The following is a 20,606-nucleotide window of genomic DNA, read 5'->3' as shown; positions in this document are numbered from 1 at the left end:
TCCCTGGGAGGCCTGCCCTTTTCTGAAGAAAAACTGAAGAGTGGATGAAGAGGGAGGAGGTAGAAAGAGAGAACTGGTAGGAGAGGAGGGAGGGGAAACTGAGGTTGGGATGTAATATATGAGAGAATAAGATGTTTAAACAAATAAGAAAGAAAAGAAAGAAAGAAAGAAAAGAAAGAGAGAGAGAGAGAGAGAGAGAGAGAGAGAGAAAGAAAGAAGGAAAGAAAGAAAGAAAGAAAGAAAGAAAGAAAGAAAATAAACCCTATGTGGACAAACATCTGAGGAGCCTATGTGTGTCACCAGAGTCCCTCAGCTGCCCCTGTATCAGGAGCCATAATGGGATAAGCTAATAATTAGCAGATGATGATCCTGAAATGCTTGCCTCAGATTACTATATAATCTGTGACAAGTGTGCTCCATCTAGCAAGGCTGTGGAGACATAATTTTAAGGAAATATTCCTGCTATTAATAAGCTTTTCCTATTATTATTATTATTATTATTATTATTATTATTAAACATATGTAACAATCACTAAGCAATAGCACACCCCTTTGGAGCAGATCTCTGCAGATCCACGAAGATGTACTGTCTTGTAGTGATACTATATAGATATATAAATGACTTCTTAAGTCTTAATGATGATCCTGTAAAAATTCCTAAAATTATATCAATGATTATTAAGCTCTTTTATAACAGGACTGCTATTAGATCCCTCACACATAGTCAAAACTGCAATGAGAACTCTGCCAGTCTCCCAAGTGTTATCAGTTATTTGCCCTGAGAGAGATAGTAACTAGACCTTCTCCTGCTCAGAGCACATTCCAAGAAGTTGTAAAACAATTAACCAAGGTCACTAAAAGGGAATTCACAATTTATTATAGGTACCAGGACAGAAGAGAAAATATTGCCTGGGTTTATCCATACAAAACTTCACTAACTTCTTAAGTTTATAGTTTCAAACTTTCAGTGAACCTGTGGAGCTAGACAGGTGATGAATGTCTAGTTAGATATTTACTCCTAATGGATATGCATGTAAACTTCCTGTGTTGTAAACTTCTATTTCAATTTATGATTCAAATTTTGATGTGAACTTGTGATGAACTTTGTAACATGTGATCATGTACTCTGAATGATGTATAAATACTGAAGACAAAGACAAAGGAGCTAGTTAGTTAGTTAGCTAGTTAGTTAGGAACCCTTCGTCCTCCCCTTTTCTTTTCCCCCTGCCTAGAATTTTTCTCCCTTAGAATTTTTACTTTGTTAGAATCTTTTCCTATTCACCACTAAGGACTTTTCCACCTTTCCCCTCAGATAGCGGCATAGGATACCTTTTACACTTAAATAAATCTATAGCAACTTTTTAAAGTGTCTTTTCTTCCTTGGACCTCAGGTTAGCAGATGTAAGTTAGAGCCCAGCAGTCCCTGCTGAGATAGAACAAAGGCCACATTGCCTAATCCTCTGCTGTTAGGCTGTAGGTGTTAATCACCTTAGCTTGCAGTCTCTTACCCTCAGAAGTTTTTAGGACAGCACAAGGCTATTTACTTAACCCCCTTGCTGGTTTTAGGGCTGGGGTGCAAGTGCCAGTTTCTGGCCACAGGATCTCTGATTACAGGTCAGCTACAGTAGCATAGGGGCTGCCTCAAGAAGAACCTGACATAGGAGGAGAAGAAAGAAGAAGCAGCTTCTCCCCCCTTCACCCATACCGGGGCTAGCCCCCCCACCCCACCCCGCACCCCTGGAGCCTCACCTCTGAGGGGTCTGTGTGTGTCACCAGAGTCCCTCAGCTGCACCTGGAGCCTCACCAGTAAACTCTCTTTTCTTCTTTCTTGTTTTTCATTTTTGTTTTGATTTTGGTTTTCTTTTTCTTTGTTTCCAATATTTTCCCTGGGCATGGGTTATAGATTCTCAACCGTTATATACTTGCAAACAGATTTCCTCCCACCCAATGTGCATAGCATACTTCCTTGGACTCTTGGATTCTATTTCAAAATGTCAGCCATTTTATTCATCACTTAAGAAAAAAAAAAAGAAAGAAAGAAAAAGCAGTTCTAATGAAATGGGCAATGCTCTGATAACCTGAAGCTTTATTTAATCGTGATCAGAAGAGGCTCCTCCCCCAAGCTCTACCAGACATAAATTTTTATCATGGTTTTGTGCATCGATAAAAAGGAGAACTGAATGAAATCAATTATCTAACACATGTCTCCAGCTTCTTCATCTAGAGACTAGATAACCTAAACTAGCCATGCACTCAGAGCTAAAATGACATTTTCCCACGCAGTACCATTCCCTTCACCATTAAGAGAGTCTCTTGAAAGAATATTGCTTTGTTACATTCAGGAGCTTCATCTAAACTACTAACACTCAAGTTTGAAATTACTTTTTAAAACAATATTCTTGAGTCTACCTAAGTAAAAAAAAAAAAAAATTCTACTGGCTCAGTCAAAAAAAGAAGTTTCCCACGTAAGTTTGAGAGCCTGCATTCTATCCTTGGAACCAACGTAAAAATCTGGGTGTGGTGGTTCATGCTTGTAACCCCAGCATTGAGGGAGCAGAGCAGGGACTCCTGGTGGTCACTGGCCAGCCAGCCCCGCTAAATCAGTGAGCTCCAAGTCTCAGCGAGAAACTTTATATTAACAGTTTCTCATATTAAACAGTAGATGGCTTCTGAGGTTGAACTCTGACCTCCACATGCTCACGAATGTTCACACTCTTGGATGCAAACTCTTTCCTTTCCTTCCTCTCTCTAGATAGACATAAAGATTCTCCTGATGTGGAGAAGATGACACTGCGTAGAAAAACATCATTTTAGCTCTGAATGCATCAACAGTTTAGGTTATCTGGACCCTAGATGAAAAAGCTGGAGAAGCCAGTTTATTATACTCAATTCTCCTTCTTATTAATGAACAAAACTATGATAAAAATTTGTATCTGATAGAGCGTGAAAAAAACCTCTTCCAATAACAATTTAATAAAGCTTCATGGTGGCCAGGTGGTGGTGGCGCACGCCTTTAATCCCAGCACCTGGGGGCAGAGGCAGGCGGATTTCTGAATTCGAGGCCAGCCTGGTCTACAGAGTGATTTCCAGGACAGCCAGGGCTACACAGAGAAACCCTGTCTCGAAAAAAACAAAAAAAAACAAAACAAACAAACAAAAAAAAAAACCCAAAAACTTCATGTTATCAGAGCATTACGTTATGAAGTGGTAAAAAGTGTGTGTGCGCGCGCGTGTGCATTGCGCGTGCATGTGTATGTATGTGTGTATGTGTGTGCGCGCACTCACATTTGTGTACAGTTTCACCCAACTCCCCCAGGTGTGTGGTGATGGTTAGTTCTGTGCTGTTGTCAACCAGAAGTAGGTGGGGAAGTCCCGCGGTCCCCGGCTGAGGCCTCATACGCAGTTACAAACTTTCCCCACTGGCTGAGATAGAAGGGCAAACGTTGGAAATACACGGAGGAGGGCTACAGTGTAGTCAGTGCTTCAGCAAGGCCAAGGCGGAGAACGACACCAGGGAGTGGTTCAGTGCTGAAGAGCAGCCTCCACAGCCGCCACAGCCTCCACAGCCTCCACAGCCTCCACAGCCTCCACAGCCTCCACAGCCTCCACAGCCTCCACAGCCTCCACAGCATGACGACTTCAGTTTTGGTCCCCAGAACCCACACAAATGCCAGGGGCTGTGAAGCCTCCGTGAACAGGGCAGAAGCATGATGGAGGCCGACTCCTGACATTGACCTTGAGCCTCCACACACACATGGGCCCACATGCATTCGAGGCCTCCCCCAACACACACGCCACCAGGCATATGCACCACACACACATGCATGTGCACAGACACGCACATCACACACATATACACAATAGATAAGAAGTGGAACAGAGCAAAATGCTCAGACTATGCCTACCCTCCCACTCATCTCCACCACTGGAACGCAGCCTTTGGAGCCACTGTTCCCAAATACAGAGGGGACTTTGCCTATGTGAGTCCATGAGGGCACGAGGACCAGGAGGTCAAGCCTAAGGTGACTTAGATACAAATCCTTTCTACCTGACCTGATTAAGGCATTCATATAAAAGCAGCAAAAAAGACAGTCCTAACTTCTCAGGAAACCCACCCAGCAAGGGCATGGCTAGCATCATTTAGATAGTGAGATCAGACCTACACGTTCAAATCCATAAATCCCCGAGGGAAGACCACGAGAGATCAGGAAGGGAAAGCATCCCATTCAGAACCATGGCTAGCGAAGCCTCAGAAACAAGCGCCATTCTCCTTCCTCTCCTCCCAGCCAGCCTGTACTACAAACAGCCTGGGGCGTGGTCTGGCGGCCTGCCCAGCTTGACACTCTGCAGAATGTCAGTGTTTTTCTTGGCTGTGCTTCTACCAAATGCTTTCTCCAAGTCATTACACTCAAATGTCCCCAAATTCCTGTTAAATGTGAGGCTGCCAGCTGATTCTGCCCATGAAATTCGAGGGACAAAATGTATCTAAGGTGTTGAGGACAGTGGCACACAGCTACTGTTGAGTCTCCACCCTTCCTTCTCACATCCATGCCATCTTGCCTGTTTCTGGTGGGTGAAATGGAAGAATAAAGATACCAAGGAGTCAGAAAAGAGACAGGCAGAGCTAGCTATGGGTTACAGGGAAAAGTAGAGAATATAGCCTCCACCCCAGGCAGAGGAGATGGAGAGATATCCTGCAGCATTCCTTAGAAAGCCACATGGTGAGCACAGAAGACACAATTCTGATTGATACATTTTAGATCACACTGGTTCTTAACAGTAAACTCCAAGTGTCTGCCATGTTGCTGGATTCCCGTGACTGATGTGTGTTCTGTCTACCCTAGGACACATTAGTGAACAGTTTTCACCTTTCCGAGAAAAACAAATCTAACTGGACAGATATTGTCCCTGAGACCCTAAACAAATGTTCTCAATAATGAGACAGCGCCATATCCTGGCAGACTTGGCCCAGAAACAAGCTACACGGAGTCCTCTGTGGTAGCTTCCCAGTCTTCCATGGGTTTAAACTGACATCTTGCCAACAAGAAGGGAAGGCTTCAAAATGAAGTCTTCGTTTGCCCAGGAGGCTGTTGTTCTCAGGATTTATGTTTAGCATTAAAAGCCTCATGTGAAAACAATTGTCTTGGCTCCTGGGGCTTCTGGGCTTTCAGAGAAAGCTCAGGTCAAAGCTTCAGGGCACCCACACTCCCACTGGCCTAACAGATCAGTGAGCACAGAAGAATGTCGTTCCTGGCTGCACCTCCACTCCTTCATCTAATTAGCACGGCTAGTAAAAGCTGAGCTGCTGAGGTATTAAAACCTTCAAATGGAGAAGTTAAATCAGGTCTCCCCCATAATCAATAACTGGGAGTCTGAAATTGAAACAAAACACGTCTCTGCTTTGTCACCGGGAAGATAAGTGTCCCAGCTGTCACTCAAGCAAGCTATGACTTTAATGACAAAGTACTCAGAGGGGTTCTGATGATGCCTGTGTGAACTCTGAGAGAAATCTACCGGCGGAGGCCTTGTGGGAAGGCATGCACTTAAGAGGTCATTTCACCAAGCGTTCCCATCCATGACCCCACCACCATGAACCCTTAATTAATTAGGGTTGTTCTAATGTGAAAAATACTTTCATAATGGGAGGGCGACCGATTCTCATACACAAGCCAACCACAAATCAGTCACAACTCCCTCAACACCGCCAAGGAGGTGCTCAATTTGTATCTGCGATGAAGTTCAAGTGTTGCATAATTTATACCTAGAATCCACTGAAATACATCTACTAAAATACCCACTCTGACCTTCGCTCCCAATCCCAACTGCATTAAGAAAGAAAGAAAGAAAGAAAGAAAGAAAGAAAGAAAGAAAGAAAGAAAGGGCTATAAATCACTGAGGCACAAGCACCCAATCACAGCCCACCTATCCCAAAGCCAGGAAACTCTCTTCCTTTGATGAGTTCATCATCCCCTTGAACAGGTTATGAAAGCTGCTAGCATCTCGAGATAATAATTCAAAGGCTCTTACATCAAGATTCATTGTCTGCACAGGAGAGCTAAGTAAGCATGCAGACAAATGACCAGTCTAGGTTCCACAGATCCTTCTGTTTATCCCTACCTCCAGAGCACCCCCCTCAGACAGGGCTGGTGCTCCCTCAGGCAGGGCTGGTGCTCTGCAGCAGGCAGACCCTCATATTTACAAAGCTCGGCTTTCATGCCCTCAAAATCTCCTGTCCAGGGGCACCATGAGAAAACTGCAAGCTCACACTGACTTTGTATTAGGGCAAAGCTTTGCCTTGCATTGGAAGATATTAGGTTTGCTCTATTCTGCCATGGATGACTGTCCTTTAAAATTGCTCAGGTCTGGGTATAATATAGCTCAGTGATAGAATGCTTGCCTAACAAGTAAGTACAAGGTCCTAGCTTCAATCTTTAGCACTAAAAGAACTTAATGATTCTCAAACTTGCTGTACTACTGAGGCCAAAAATATGAATGTCACTACTCCAAATTCCTGCATGTGTGGAAAGCCAGAAGGCCTGTAATAAACAGGTATCACAAAAAATTTAAAAAAAAAAAAAAGTAGTTTCTTCCAACAATACCCAGGAAGAGTCTTGAAAAGGATCCAAGAGGAGTTAAGAGAAGGACCTTGCATCAACTGTCACCCAGCAGTGGGGCCCTTGTAACAGGAGATATTTAGAAAACAGTGCCCAGTCCAGCTTGTTCCCAGGCAGGCTCCATGTTTCCACTGCTCCTCGGCTCTGACCAGGACTCCATGTTTCCACTGCTCCTCGGCTCTGACCAGGACTCCAGCTAGCTAGATACGAAGACCTTGGCACCCACAAGATGCCAGAGTGGGGGATGGCTCTGCCAATCCCCCATGCTGCATCCACAAAGCTCGGCTGAACCTCAGACAATATCTGTCATCCTCGAAGTACCCGGTAGAAATGAGACTCTTAAAACTTAATGATTATCTGAAGGATTTATATATTTAGAACTGCTCAGTCAACAAGATGCCCACACAGTTAGAGTTGTTACCCAATATCTAACCTTTTGATAGAAGTTGCTACCCAGAACAGCTTTCGACCCACCTTTGGTTCTCCATGGTCCGCAGCCTCCTCCTTTTCCTCCCCTTCCTCTCTTTCTCCCCTCCTCTTCCTCTTTTTCCCCTCCCTTCCTCTCTTTCTCTCCCAGCCCCACCTCCTCTTCTACTGCCTAATCACCGAGCTCCACTGTGAATACAATGTAGCAGAATAAGTATCCTGCTACATTGCATTTTGAGGGAATTTTTTTTTTCTCTTTTATTCTAACAGAAAGGGCGATATGAAGTCCTGAGGTTCTGTCATCAATGCCAACAGCCCTAGGAAGGAGAATGAAGAAATTCCGAGGATGAGAGTCAAGAAGCAATGGAAGCTGGAGTATAACTAAGACAATAAGTACTTGCTTTGCAAGAGTGAGGACCAGGGCAAGATCCCCAGAGCCCATATAAAAGGTGCCGGGCAGGGTAGCACATGCCTGGTAATCCCAATGCTTGAGAGACAGAGATGGAGCCCTGAGGCTTGCTGACCAGCCAGGCTTGGTGAGTCTAAGACCAGTGAGAGCCTTTGTCTCAAAATATGAAAAAATAATACCAAAGGGTGTCCTCTGGACTCCATGTGAATATGCACACAAAAATATTTGTACACACACCTGCACAAGTAAATAAGTACATAGATAATAAATAAAGTAGGCAGGGTACAAGACACAAAGGCCGGTGGAAAGGAAGATGCTACCAAGGGCTAAAGCCATGTCCTGTACCCCCTTCCTTAAATGAAGAAGCTGGGGCCTGCTGCATAAGAAGAAAAAACACACCTAGCATTTGCTAAGTGCTCCTTCAAAACCATTGTCTCTGAAAGATGTTAAAACAGATTTCACTGAGTCCATTTGCAGTCACCTGGAGCAAGAAGTGGTAAGAGGAACTCTCCAGAAAGGCTTTATGAAAAAGCCTTATCAGCCCGGGCTCATCTGGCTGTGTGTTAAGTGGCAGGCAGGTGTAAGAAAGCAATAGATGATGACCCTCTATTAGGCTGTGGTTCTCTTACAGCCGAAAGCTACCTAAGGAACCGGCCTTTGAATGAGAGACCTGGAGACCTGGAGAAAACAGAAAGTCTGCTTTGGGAGTCAAAGGGACAGACAGGGGACAGACAACAGGAAGAGAAATGAGGTCAGTCCCCAGGCTGCCCCACCTGGGGGTCAGCAAACAGTGACGCAGCTTAGGGGCCTTGGAAACTGAGGCCAAGCCTTCTGGAAGTTACAGAACAGGGCTGGGCTTGTAATGAAGGAACAGGAATGGAGGCCTTGAGTTTCATCTTTCCAAGAAGGAGGAGGAGGAAAGCCATGGGAAATACGACCTGACATGTTTTAAAGAATTATTCTTTCTGTTAGCTGTGGATGGGTGGAGTGAGAAGACCAACTAAGAGCCTTGTGAAACTTCCCAGAGAAGAGGAAGGCGTAAGAAATGATCAGCTTCCGGATACGTGTTTGGGTAGAGGAACTAGAATTCAGAAGCACATTCATCTGGGAGACGGGAGAGTATCCAAGGTGTCCCTAGGTGCTTGGACAAAGCAGTGGCGCAGCCGTTTATCAAATGACAGAGACTAGGGGAAGGGGAGCTTGGAGGAGGGCCCACCCAGAGTCTAGGCCACATGGATGTTTCTTCTGGACACCCAGGTAGAAAGGCCAAGTAGACGACCATAGAAAAGTAAACTATGTCTTTATTGGATGCTTATGGCAAGATTATGAAAACATTTGTCTTGCCACCATTTTCCTATCAGCCTATAATAAAAACAAAGAGTATCATGTTCCATGATAGCTGAGCGGGGCATTTCTAGCAGCAGCCTTGTGGCGTAGATGTCTGAAAAGATGCTTTGCTCGGTCACCTAATGGCCTGTTTTGCTGAACCCAGAGAGGTAGGCAGCTCTCACAAGGACCTCTGCCTGCCTCTTTGCCTCTCTCCACTGTGATCCTAGGCTAGCCTTTGGCAAGAGTGAGCATTGTGGTTGCATTTCTTCTCTGGGGCAGATGGTCCAGTAGCAGGGCTGATAATTACTACAAAAGGAAAAGAGACTGGTAAATTCCCACCCAAATCGTTGACCGACTCAGTGTTATTTGGAGGCTAGTCACTAGGATACCAGCCCCTGTGGGGATTTTTTTTCTTTTCTTTTTTTTAATTTTTATTGGATATTATATTTACATTTCAGATTTTATCCCTTTGCCCCCTTACCCCCACCACCCAGGAACCTCCTATCTCATCTCCCTTCCTCTTGCTTCTATGAGGATATGCCCCCACCTACCCCCCATTCCCACCTCCCAACCCTCGAATTCTCCCCCCCCCCCCCCACTAGGTGTTCATCCTTCATGGGACCAAGAATCTCCTCTCCCACCTATGCCCGACAAGGCCATCCTCTCTTCATAAAGACATTAGGAATGTTTCTATCTCACCCAATCTATGTTCCCAACACCTTCTGATACAATATAAGCATGTAATAGGTGCTTAAGAAAATCTCCACAGGCCTGGAGAGATGGCTCAGCACTTAAAAGCACTGACTGCTCTTCCAGAGGTCCTAAGTTCAATTCCCAACAACCACATGGTAGTTCTCAAACATCTATACTGGGATCTGATGTCCTGATGTCCTTTTCTGGCATGCAGATAGAGCATTCATATACATAAAATAAATCTAAAAAAAAAAAAAAAAAAAAAAATTCCACAAAGGAATGAGCCCATCTACATAAACCTGTGGGCGCCATCTTGTGGAAGCCTTTACCATAACAGTGTCCCAGATTCCAGACACCAGGCTGACAGGCAGTGAACCCCAACACGGACCCTGAAGGGAGTGAGCTAAAGGCACTGCTTGAAGTGAAACTTGGAAATGTTCCTTGAAGCTGAGTGTACACTCGAAGCACACTTTTTTGCTTAGATTCACGTAAGGGCATTGGAGATGAAGGGCGTGACGTCTATAGCCATTCCTGCAGGCCAGCCCTTGAGTATACCTGACGAGCATAGATCAGCCAGATCAGTTCTCCACTCTCCTGCCCAGCAAAACCTGTATGAACCTTACCTGAGCCTCCCATGGCTGCGGGATCCTTGATAGATGATCCCTAGAACTCTTAATATATAAAGGGACCTCTGTCTCCCGAGCAGCTCAGATCTCCAAACCTCAAGATCCTGCTTTGAATTCCCCCCTTCTGGTTTTCCTCCATCTTTTCCATATCATGGCATAGAGGGGCAGAAATGGCCACCCGACCGCCTTCCGTTTGCTGATTTCCATATGGATCTGTGCCCCTAATTTTCCCAACAGTCTCTCTTTTTTTGTCGTTGTTCCCAGCTCTTCCCAGGAGGCTAGCCCAGGTCACCAAGAGACACTAAGAGCCGGGAACACACAGGATAAGCGCACAGTCCTCGTGATTTCTTAGACTTCACAGACACCTATAGCTTACACAACTTGGTAGACTCTCTAAGAGAAGAAAGAATCGGAATTACAAACTCAGGTGCAAGCACAATTGCTTATTTAGAACGGGAAACCACAAAAAAGCATCACACTTCACCCAGCTCTCTTTGTGATGACACTTCTGTACAAGTACCAGAAATGCCCGCCCCTGCACCAAATCGACTGGTCTGACCTCTCTTTCCATCCCAACCCACAATGCGACACCAGCTAGTCCGTTCCGAGTCACGGTCAGTGAATTTCACCCATGTCCCCGTGTCCCCTGTCCCCTGACTCCAGATCAGGCCTGTGCGTGTTCCCAAAGGCAGCTCTTTGTCCCACGAACAGCACTCAAAGGAGCAGACAGAGACACCCAGGTGCTGAGAGATGTTGATCCTGAGTTCCGGCACAAGTGATTCCACACCAGATGCCCTAGAAGGTACTCCTACCATCTTTTCGCCCCTAGAAGTTAGACTCTCCTCTCTCCTCCCTTCGTTTTTTTCCCTCTCCTCCTCTGGCTGGGAACAGGAAGCTGAGGGTCCAAGGTATAGAATGCCCAAAACAACAGAGAAGTAGTAGAGAGGCGTGTTCCGTCTCCACGGTAACGGAGAGCGACCTAAACTCGAGATTGGAAGGGTGAAGTTGGCTCGCGGGCAGGATCCAGGATTGGGTAAGAGCTCTGAAGGCCAGGTCTGGGTTCCTCCAGCCTGCGGGCCCTGGAGAGGCAAAAGCAAAGGGGGGAGAGAGTCCAGGGTGGCACAAAGTCCAAGGATAGTAACCGGATACACCAAATACTCAGACCCCATTGCTACTCTTTTTTCTGGCCCTGCACTACCTTGACCTTTCTGTTCCTTTTCTTGATCCCATTCTCCCCTGGTGAAGGGTGGTGTTCTACTGGTCCAGTACAAATAAAGGGGTGGGTTCGTCCCCTCCAGAGAACCCAAGCCCTGAGAAAAATCCTCAAATTAAAACTTGTCTTGCTCAGACCTATCCCCGGAACCCAAGGCAGGTCACTCAGTGTTCTTACACCTCAACCCCCACCATCACCCCACCCCTGCCTCTCACCTTTGTGGGGTGAGAGGGAAACAGCACCCTTACCTAGCCTGGGGGAGGGGCAATAGGGAGCAGCACCCAAGGTTGGCTTTTAACAAGTGTTCTGTACCAAAGTCACCCATTTTCAAAGGCCAAATTCCAATATATTTGAAATCCTATTTATTAAAAAAAAAAAACAAACCACCAAATAAATACATAAATAAGCCCTAGAAAATATTCTTAACATGGCTCTGGGCGTCTCTTGTAAAAGCTGCTGCGGTTGACCTATGACGGTTCAGTGAAGCTTTGGGAATCTAGAGTTTGTCCCTGGCATGTTTGAATGTGGATCCAGATCAGAAAACTAAAGTAGGTCATCAGCAGTTCCCCTCAGAGGGAAAGCAGCTGCCTTCCAGCATGGGTTCTGCCAGAGAGCTAAATAAAAGGCCTAATAGTTCCAGGAGGCAGCAGTTGGACTGCCTGGCTTTCACAGAACCTGGAGGACTCCCCAGTCCATTACAACAGAAGTGAGATCTCCTCTCTTGTTCTAGCCAGGTTTTCTAAATACCTGCTTCCAGAAGCCCAGTGATCCTCAAGGGTCCTACGGTTCACTTGATGTCTTCATCAGCTCTTGGTTTCACTGTCTGAGCCCATCACTCATGCCACCAGGGAGGTTAAGTGGATGAACATCCAAATCATTTGCAGTCAGTCTCCTGTATGCCTCTCTTCTGCAGCCCATCAATTCAGTGCACAAACTTCTGCTGAGACCCCACAGTAAACCAGGCGTTGTGGAGGAATAGTGTCCGCCACACTAGTGTGAGTGAGTGAGTGAGTGAGTGAGTGAGTGAGTGAGTGAGACAGATGTGAGCCTTGCAGAAATGCAGTGTAAGAGCTGGGGGTAAACACACACTTTCTCTACAAGAACCTAGAGGCAGGAAGAGCAGGCCCCGGATGTACCAGTGCAGGACTGATCATGTGACCAAGCCTTGTTCTAGTTCTGAGGTGCCAGTGTCATGTGACTCCATTGTCTGAATGCTTGGCCTCTTACTACTAAATACTAGCCAGGTTGACTCTTAGTATTGAATGATGTAGCACTAATAACAGAGACTGTGTTGTGGTTTAAATGTTAAATGTCCCTCACAAGCTCGTGTGTTTGAACACTTGCATCCCAGATGGTAACGCTGTTCTGGGAGCTTGAGGAACCTTTGAGACATAGGATCACTCGAGGTTTTACTTGCTTCTGTTCCCAGTCTGTGTTCTCTGCTTCCTGCTCCAGGCTCTGTGTGAAGAACCCGCCAAGCACCCCTACTGCATTGGGACTCTCTGTCATGCCTCCCTCACCACAGTGGACTGATCCCTCAGAAACCATGAGTCAAGATAAATCTTCCCCTAATTTACTTCTGTAGAGTATTTTGTCACAGCAATGATAAATGTGACTAAGTCATCCCTGATGGACACATCAAGTCTGACAGGAAACACACAGGCAGAGTTTTTAAGTAAGTGGCTTGTCTGATGTCCCTAGGTCTGCTGAAAGGCATCCCACGATTACCTGCCCAAGCTCAAGGCTTCCTTTGCACTGAGCCAGGAAGAAGCTCTACCTCCTCTCTCCTGTTACATCTATTAAGAGGGCCCTGAGCAGAAAAATCCCTCACCCTTCCTAGATCTCAGGCAATGGTGTGGATCAAAACAGTCCTGGTTTCATTTCTTCTTTCAACCCATTCCTTCTCGGAAGGCACAACTCAGTCCAGAAACAACCCCACCTGTGTTCTTCCTGCCCCAGCAAAAAGAGGCTGGTTTTATTGTCTTTCTACACCATCTGTGATAATTAATGTTGGTTGTCAACTTTCCTAGATTAAAAACCACCTAGAGATGGCAAAGCGCCCTTCTGTGTCTATGCGGGTGTTTCCACAGAATTGCATGTGAATCCGTGACATAAATAAAGAAAACCCTACTTTTCAGTGTGTGTACCAGCATCCAATAGGCTGGAGGTCCCTAGAACATGGAGCTGAAGAAGGCAAAGGCAGCTCTGCTCCCTCCCTGCTTTCCCAGGAGATACATTTCTCTGCTGCTGTCTCCAGCGTGCAGCAGACTCCCAGTCCTCAGACTTCGAATGCAGACGTATGCTGGTGCCTGCACAGGGAATGAGATCCCTCTCTCTTTCTCTGTCTCTGTCTCTGTCTCTGTCTCTGTCTCTCTCTCTCTCTCTCTCTCTCTCTCTCTCTCTCTCTCTCTCTCTGTCTCTCTCTGTCTCTCCCTGCCTGACTTTCTGTCTCTTTCTTTCTGTCTCTCTAGCTCTCTATCTCTCTCTGTCTTGGTGTGTATGTGTGTATGTGTATGTGTATGTGTATGTGTATGTGTATGTGTATATCTTTCTGCTGCTTTCACCGTCCTGGACTTATTTATTTTTATGTCTCTTCAAATGCTCATTGTAAAGCCATTTGGCCTCTGGTTGTACACAGCCTTCTCATCCCTTCTTACAACTATGTGCTCTGTGTGTGTGTGTGTGTGTGTGTGTGTGTGTGTGTGTGTGTCTATGTAGAGACACATTTATCTTCTACTGACTGTTTCTCTGCTGAGCTTTGACTTAGACACTCTGAGATCCAATGTGGAACTCAGAACCTAGGGCTGCTTTAGTGATGGCTTACCCTTTTAGAAGAGGAAGGTGCTTGGTGGCCCACCTCAAATCCTGAGCCTGTTTTCATCCCCAAATCCATAGATCTTTTGTCCTGCAGTTTCAACTCTATGCTGGTTCACAACTTTCTGTCATGCATTCAGACCTCAGCTGTCTGTGTGCCCTACCCTCATCCATAGCTGGGCACTGATCACCCAGAGGAAGGCAACCTATAGCCATAGTCCTGGTCACAATATCAGTATTACTCACCCAGCTCTCAGTGCTGAAATTCTACAACAGGAAGGGATCAGCAGACCAAATCAAACCAGTCTGTGCAGTCAGCTTTTTAGAGAAGGCACCAGGGAAGGGCTCAAGAGCAGATCCCAGGTAAAGCAAGGCACTCAGCCCAGAACCAAATAGTTTCCAGAACTCTCTATCTTCATGTCTGCATGTATTTCTTTCTTTAGAGGGCTTACAGCCAAAAGGATGTCCCTCACTGAGCAAAGGCATGGGAAGATGGAAGATGGGTCTACCAAAGTCACTCACTCTGCCTTCAGTGTCTGACTCCTAGAGCTTTCAGACTCTGGTCCCACCCCAGGGTCTTCAGCACACACAAGCTAGCCTGCCTGGAGTTCAGGGAAGAACAGCTTTTAAAAACAGATTTGCATACCCCAGGCTGGTCTCCAACTTTCTGTGTAGCCAAGGATAACATTGACCTTCTGGTCTTCCACCTCCAGAGTGCCAAGACTGAAGGCACAGAACGGATTTTATGCTATTCTGAGAAGTCAAACTTAGGGTATCTTGCATGCTAGACAAACATACTACCAAGTGAGCTATATTCCCAGCACAAGAATGGCTTCTAAGAAACCTGGGTAATTATACTTGTGAAAAAAACTCAGGAGCCACCATAAATGCAAAGTCCCCTTGCACATAAGTCTACCCACCTTCCCAACAACTAAATGCACAGTTTCAGATTATAAAAGACCCATTCCTTTCTGATTCCAACCTCCCTACTCTCCTACATGCCAACGGGATGACTTGTGACTCCCACTCTGCACAAACTTAGACCCTTCAACTAAGTCAGCTGCTCTTGACTCTTCAGAACGAAGTGGAGGGAGGAAATGCCCTGGTCAAGCACAGAGAGAGAGAGAGAGAGAGAGAGAGAGAGAGAGAGAGAGAGCTAGAACACGGGACATAGCAGCCTAGCCCCTACCATAAAGGAGCTCTCTGGGGTAGTCTATGGCAAGCTTTCAACTAAAGTAGGAACTGTGCTTCCCAGGTAGGCTCTGACCCTAGAAACCAGAGCTGGGGCTGGCTATCCACTGGTTCTCAGTGTCTCCTTTTGCAAATATTATGCTTTTAATTCATGGTAGAATTCTTTTTTTCATCCATTTTATAATTGAACTGTGCTGTATTTTAACTTATTTTAATTTCTACTTAATAAACATGTTAAGTTTAACAAGCACGACGCTCTTGTGGTCCTCACCCACAGGTGTACCTTTGGTCATTGTAGAGCCCAGATACCCAACACAATGTCTGGCGTGTGAGACACCTGCAGGCTATGTTTGTAGAAAGAAAGAGGAAAATAAGAAAGGGAAAGGGGATAGGAGGAAGAACAGCTTTTAAAAACAGATTTGCATACCCCAGGCTGGTCTCCACTTTTTTGCACACTTTGATTAACCTACTGAGTGATACACTCTCAACTCACAAGTGTTTGAGCAGCTTGGGCCAGCGAGGCCAACCCAGCAGGTTGCAGTGTGAGACCAATTCCTGTAAATACCTGTGTTGCGATCAAAAAGGCAAATGTGAATGTAGGTCAGGGAAACAAAGAGAACAGAGGAGGAAAGGAAGACCCTACTCCAAGGAATTCAGCCCAGTGCAGAGCACGCATGCTGTGTGTGGATGCCGAGTGGACCCAGCATGGCCGGCTGCAAGCCCAAGGGGACAGTTAGTGGTTGAAGGCTGAGCAGTTTGTTACTCTCTAAGTGCAGTGTCTGACACATAGATGGCGGCTGTGATCTTTGCGTTACTGGTACTTCCAGCATCAAGGTCATTATTTATTGTTTGTTAGTACCGCCTCATGAGGCACTGAGCCGCCATCTCTGAAAATGCAGTGTTATCACCAGGGAGCCACCTGTCTGGAGTGTTTGTGGACTTGATTCCTGACCCACAGCTTCCCTTATTCTGTAATCCTGTGATCCAGGGAACAATGGCCCCGCATGTCCCGGTTAGTGAAAGGCATGTATACAATCCCTAGCTGAGCGACCCGTCTTCCCGTCAAGAAGCTTGCATCACTGCGCAGGCCGCTGTGCCTCCTTCCAGCCGCCCCTTCGAAGCAGCTCTTTGATGTTGAAAAAGAAAATTGCTTTGTGTAAAAGCTCCTTTAATCTCATATAGATACAAATGCCTTGTATCTTTGGGGATATGCCAAAGTGCGCTTCATATTTCGGAATTAATCTTATTAAAGAAAGCTCTGTTTAATCCCCACTGCTGTTTCCCGGAGATGTTGAATAATTCTGCACCTGTTCCTATCACCGCTCTGCCATGCGCCCTTCCTGGATTCGCTATTGAGAGGCGCGCCTCAGCAAGCTGAGACCGGGCAGCGGCAGTCTTGTCTGGGTTTAATGCCATAGGTACAAAAGGTTCCTTTTTAAGTCTTTGTCTCATTTCTTTAACATAAATAAGTAAAGGCGGGGACAGGGGGCAGGAAAGGGCAAGGAAAGCTTGCCCGGTATGAAGAATAATAAGTAATAGAATAAAGCTGCTTTCGTAAGTAAGCAATTTAATATCATTGCTTACCATGAAACATCAGTATCGCTTAGGAACATGGGGTTCGTCCATGATAAATAGTTGCTGTGTCTTGCTATACATATGAAGCCTTGTCCTTAACTAAATAACCTACCTCCTTTATTTGTGCACATGCGTGTGAGTGTGTGTGTGTGTGTGTGTGTGTGTCTGTGTGTGTGTGTCTGCGTCTGTGTGTGTGTGTGTGCCATGTTGAAGTTATTGACTCTGTCCTTCCATGTGTACCTTGGGATCCCCTCCTGGAGGAGCCCTCAGTGAGTGTTCACACACCTACTATATTCCAGGCTCTGCCTAAGTGAAAATATAATACTTTCAAGAATGACGTGTGTCTTGAGGCAATTAAGACACGAGCTGCACAGGAACTAAGAGGAGCTGACACAGTTTCTGATCAGCGCTGAGGGAAGTCCTCACTGGGAAGATGCATTTGGGCTGAAATTTGAGGGAGAACCAAGCATGTGTAGTAAATCTTTGAGTTTAAAAACGTTTCTAGAGAGTGGAGAAAGCAGAGACCTAAGGTGGGAACAGATTCAGCAAGGGGAGAAAGGGCTCACAGGTTCCAAGGGACAGGGGCAACCCTGGCCAGCCTTGGAAGTGGAAGACATTGAGAAGAGTTGAAGCAAAGGAGTAATAGACCTAACTTTGGCTTTTAAACTCCACCTCTGATTCACGGAGACAAGTGTAGAAAACTGTATTGGATCATGTGGATGGTCATGTCGTGGTGGTGGTGGTGATGGTGGTGGTGATGGAGGAGGTGGTGGTGTTGGTGGTGATGGAGGTGGTGATGGAGGAGGTGGTGATGGTGATGGAGGTGGTAGTGGTGGAGGTGATGGAGATGGTGGTGATGATGATGATGGAGGTGATGATGGTGATGAAGGTGGTGGTGATGGTGGATTTGGTGGTGGTAAGGGTGGATCTTGGGTAAGATGAGGTAGGATACGGAAGACATACTGAGTGGTTTGGAAAGGTGAAGGAATAACCAAGGATTATTCACGTTCTTCCCTCTGAGCACACCACAAATTATAAAAAAGATTCCAATTCAGTGACATTTTCACAGTTGTCTCTTACCAAAGGAAATCTCTAAAAGTTCTATTTCTTCAATAGCTCTATATCCAGTGGGCTGGCTCAGTTGGTAGCAAGGCAAGCCCTAGGACCTGAGTTCAATACTCAGAACCCACATTGAAAAAAATATAAATAAGTCTGTTCATGATGGCATGTATTTATAATCCCAGGGTTGGGAGAGGGAGACATGGGCAAGTCCATGGGGTTCGATGGACACCTCACCTGACCTACTTGAGCTCCAGGCCAGTGAAAGACTCTGCCTCACAACTAAGGTGGACAGAAGGACCCTGAATACTAGCACAAGATTATCCTCTGGACTCCACATACATCACATATGTGGACATGCACCCACACGTGTACTCACACACATACACACGAATATGCATAAACACACAAGTATTTACATCCAAAGAATCTCATTATGTAAGACCAGGCTGGCCTCAAACTCACAGGGATCCACCCGCCTCTGTCTCCCAAGCAAAAGTATTAAAGTCATCCACTACTCAAGTCATCCTAAGAAATTTTTTTAATTTATGTAATTTATTTTTAAAGATTTATTTTTATGTGTGTGAGTACACTGTAGCTGTCTTCAGACACACCAGAAGAGGGCATCAGATACCATTATAGATGGTTGTGAGCTACCATGTGGTTGCTGGGAATTGAACTCAGGACCTTTGGAAGAGCAGTCAGTGCTCTTAACCACTGAGCCATCTCTTCAGCCCCATCCTAAAAATTTTAAGGTTTATTGTTATTTCTGTTCGTGTGTGTGTGTGTGTGTGTGTGTGTGTGTGTGTGTGTGTATGTTTTCTTTGTCTATGCAGGTGCCTAAAGAGGCCAACAAAGGGCACCAGATCCCCTGAAGCTGGAGTGACCGTTAGCTGTGAGACACCCAGTGTGGTGATGGGAAACAAACTTTTGTCCTCTGAAGGAGCAGTTAAGGGCTCTTAACCACTGAGCCATCCTTCCAGGTTTCCATACTGATTTTTGCATGGTGCTTGGTTTCTTTGGTTTATTGTTGTTGTTGTTGTTGTTGTTGTTGTTGTTGTTGATGGTGGTGGTGGTGGTGGTGATGGTGTTGGTGATAGATGTTGTTTTTAATCTCAGCAACTGCCAAAACCCATTTTTGCACAATACGTCATCCCTGAAAAGAACAGCATTTACCTAATGACACTAGTTCCCATGCTGATTGGCAAACGCTGAATATTCTGCTTCTCTAAGAACTTTAAATTATGCAGTGGCATTTTCATGAATTCTCTGCAATATCCAGGCATTGATTCTACCACCTGAGAGCAAGAAATATTGACAACCAACAGGGAGGAGGGTAGGAGAGAGCTGTCTAGGTTTGCTTGGCTTGTTGGACGTGCAAGCATGGCTACCAACTGAGGAAATTGCCTTTGTTACTTTTCTATTGATAAGACACCATGACCAAGGCAGCCTAATGAGGGAAAATGTCCATTAGATTAGGGTCCCAGAGGGAGAGGGTCCATGATAACAGGGCAAAGGTGAGTGGTGGGACCCGCTGCAGCTCACATCTCTACCAGCAAGCAGGAGGCAGAGAGCACACTGGGAACAGCACAAGTCTTCTGAAATCTCTAGATCACCTCCAGTGACATACTTTCTCCAGCAAGGCCAGGCCTCCTAATTCACCTAAACAGTCCCACCAACTGGGGACCGAGTATGAAAACATATGAACCTATGGGACTATTCTCATTCAAATCATCACAGAAATTTAAGAAAGTGCTATGTACTACTAAAACAAACCCTATCCAATAGTTCAGAAATAATTATCTATTGTTCAGTATTACTAATAAATACAGTGTTCCGTGTCTAGTTTCCTGGATAAGTAACCAGAAGACTGTCTTCTTTCAGCTGCCATTGCTATGAGGTCTCCTGCCTTGGAGCCAGCTCTCTCCCCAGCACCGTAAGTACTAAACAGGGAGCCTAGATGCCGTGTGTTGTTCCGGTGATCACAGACTCCACAGCCATGGTCTTGAATAATTCTCATTGCCTTCTGCGTTAGCCACGCTGGATCCCAGAAACAGCAATGTCCAAATGGTTCTCCATGAAGTGGATTTTATTTCCCTACACAGAAAACAGTTAAATGTGTTCCCCCATTAAGAATGTGGTATTAGATACAACGTAGATGTTACTACCAACAGGGCGGCCAAAGAAATGTTCACATGGAGTTAAAATCCTTTATCAACAAACTCTGACATCTACAAAGTTCTGAAAACTGGATCTTTTGGTGAATTGGCAGAAAATCACCTGGCCATGTGACACTGAGCCACTGTAGTAACCTGGAAGCAAGTTCCAACCTGAGCCTACATGGGACCATGTAAAGTTATTTTTTAATCCTACTTACTGGGAATACCTACATGCTTGTTGCAGAAATACAAATAAGACATACTTGGGAGCCCCACCCTGGACCGTTCTAGGGTTGTTCCACACTTACAGTATATCTGATATATCTGAATTCCACGACTCAGCTGGCCACATGGGCTTCAGACAAGAGTTAGTCTTAAGTGCATGGCTAATCTATAATATTATGAAGGAGGAAAAAGGCTAAAGTCGTGTGTGGCAAAAGCAGGGGAAGGCATACGTTCCAAATTGCATATTTGGATTAAAGTCCAGCCAGGATGTGT

This window comes from Arvicanthis niloticus, chromosome 3 (assembly GCF_011762505.2).
Source record: "Arvicanthis niloticus isolate mArvNil1 chromosome 3, mArvNil1.pat.X, whole genome shotgun sequence".
Classification (NCBI taxonomy): domain Eukaryota; kingdom Metazoa; phylum Chordata; class Mammalia; order Rodentia; family Muridae; genus Arvicanthis; species Arvicanthis niloticus.
Note: the sequence above shows the minus strand (reverse complement) of the source record.